Source organism: Humulus lupulus, chromosome 5 (assembly GCF_963169125.1).
Source record: "Humulus lupulus chromosome 5, drHumLupu1.1, whole genome shotgun sequence".
NCBI classification, from domain to species: Eukaryota; Viridiplantae; Streptophyta; class Magnoliopsida; order Rosales; family Cannabaceae; genus Humulus; species Humulus lupulus.
The window spans coordinates 70,356,792-70,359,516 of NC_084797.1; positions in this window are offsets into that span (position 1 = coordinate 70,356,792).

Sequence of the window (2,725 nt, forward strand, 5' to 3'; positions counted from 1 at the left end):
ATCACTCAAGACATAGGGCCAGGCAATATATCGCCTAGGCCCTAGGACCATAATTTCAAACATCATAGAATCCGAGCTTGATTCATCCCTTAACCTCTTGACATGCCTCTAAACGTCTTTGACCGAGTCTTAAGCATCTATTGACCGAATATTCAATTATTTTTCATTTAATATTCATTATTTTATTCAAGCCAAAAAAGAGGTATTTTCACTCCTTGAACTCTATAAATAGGACCTAGTACCCAGCCATTTCCTCTCATTCTTCAAGTTGTGTTCAGAGCCTTCAAGCTGCTAAGGTTACTATAGAGTGATACACTTGGGTTTGGGATAAAAAGCTTTATCATCTTAAGCTTTATAAACACTTGGGAAGTGAGATATAGTGTGTTTTCAATATTGAGGAGTAGATCGGTTCTAGTACATCAAAAGGTATTCTTATTCTTAAGTTCATTTCTTTAGTTTTCACTCAAATCCTATCTTGTTGTTTTCGATTCTTGGTTAGGTATTTAAGTTCTTTGAACATAAGGTTTCTTTTCGGTAAGCTTCTTCTTGGTGGTTTTAGTTCTCTTCTTTTCATCTCTTTTCTTTAGAAATACTCACCATTCTTATTGTTGGTTTTAGGAGTGTTCCAAGTCCCATCCTTGTTCTCAAATATCCCGGTGTTGGTAAGGAAAATAGGATAGTTTCTATATGCTTATATGTTATGATATGTTTATGTCATAATATGTTATGTTATGATATATATGAATATGTTTTTATGTTGCTTGGGGCTCATAGTTGCTTAGCTAGCAAACCTCAATATATTTTGAGGCTCATAGTTGCTTAGCTAGTAAACCCCAATGTTTTTATGTTATCTAGGGTTCATAGTTGCTTAGCTAGCAAACCTCAATGTATTTTGAGGCTCATAGTTGCTTAGCTAGCAAACCCTAATGTTTACCATGCACATGGGTCAGAGTTGTGATATATGTTTTATAGTATATGTTTTGATATATTCTTATGTTTATGTTTTATATTATATGATTGTTTAGTAGATTTTCCTTGCTGGGCATTAGGCTCACTCCTTTATTTTTTTTAGTGTGATGCAGGAAATTAGATACGGAGGCGGAAGGATTCTTGGTGGCTTAGCTTTTGTTTTGAGGATGAATGGAATGGATGGGCTGTGTGTCGATTTGAGGACGACGTTATCTTTAGTCTCTTTAAATTATGTTTTTATGTATTTTTTGCATTTTCCTTTGTAAACAACTTCATTTAATTTAAAGTTATTTTTATTTTAAAATAATAGGATCCCATACCGCTCATTTATGTATTTCAATATTTTCTTTGGAGTTTTTAATAAAGTTATAATTATTTCTTATCTATGTTTTGTTAAATTAGTAGCTATGTCTAGTAGTTTTAATGGTCCAAGGTCTTAGAAATAGTTGGGTCATTACACTTATAATATGTATCCAAAATAGCCATAAATGCCATATTAATGGTCCAGTAATAAAATTTTGTTATTTTAGTCTAGATAATAGATTTTTAATTGTGTTGTGTAAGGATAATTATATGTCTTTTAAAATGAAAAGGTTTTTTATTATCGTATTTGGATAAAAAAAAAATATCAAAATTAACCACAAAATGTAATATTAAATAGATTGATGAATCATAAGTATTATATTAAACAAGATTCAAACCATGACTGTGGCTACTTCATGAGATCTTAGTTCTAACTTAAGTTTGAAAGCATACATAATAAAGTTCTATAATCTTGAACATCTTTTACTTCAAAAATGAAAAACAAAAACATAGCAAGATACACAAAAAGTAAACCCTGAAATTTGCTCCATCCTTCAATTCATCATCCATTGCGCACTTGTCTTTGTTGTGGGTTGATTTGCTTAGCTACATAATAATTTAAATAATTAATACTTGAACTTAAAGTTAATAGTAAACTAAAAGAGTACATAAAAAAAAATTATTACTTCAACTGGCCATGCAATTATACTACCTATAGCATCTTCTATAGTGGACATAACTCTTAAAGGCCTCCACAAAAATGCGTCATTCTTTCTCACAAGATCTATCCCCACTTTCATAGCACTAGGCCCAAGAGGAACATGGTGAGCCTCATCCTTTGGGTCACTTGAAACAAAATAGCCTTCTGCGATAATTTCACCAGATCCAATCCAATCTAATATTCTGCATTTGGAGCCAAATGTGTGATTCTTGACACTAACAATATATCAATAAAACAAATTCACCATCAGTAAGAAGTAAGTGATTTTATATTGAATAATATAAGTTCTAAATTTTATCATTCTCAAAATGCCTACCCAACAATCTGCAACAACACAAGATCAGAAACAGCTCAAACCCAACTCTAACTAGCTACCATATATTTTAACTATCATAACAATTTTTCTAGTTCAACTACTCTTTCTATATATATATACCAAAGAATCTCATTCATTTAGATGTAACAATGTTTTGGGAGAGATTTTTTGTGAGAATGGGCTTTGGGGTACAGAGAAAGAGCAGGGATTTAAAGAGTTTTGAATTGAGCAACACAACAGTTTTTTTTACTTTCTATATATATATATATCATAGACTCTCAATTCTTTTCCCTATGATGTAAGAGCCGATTCTACATAACTGCACATGTCAACCAGAAAGTCATCACACTTTATGGTAAGAAATAAACACACTATAAAACACAAATGCCATGAGTTGGAACAATTTTTTTAACCCA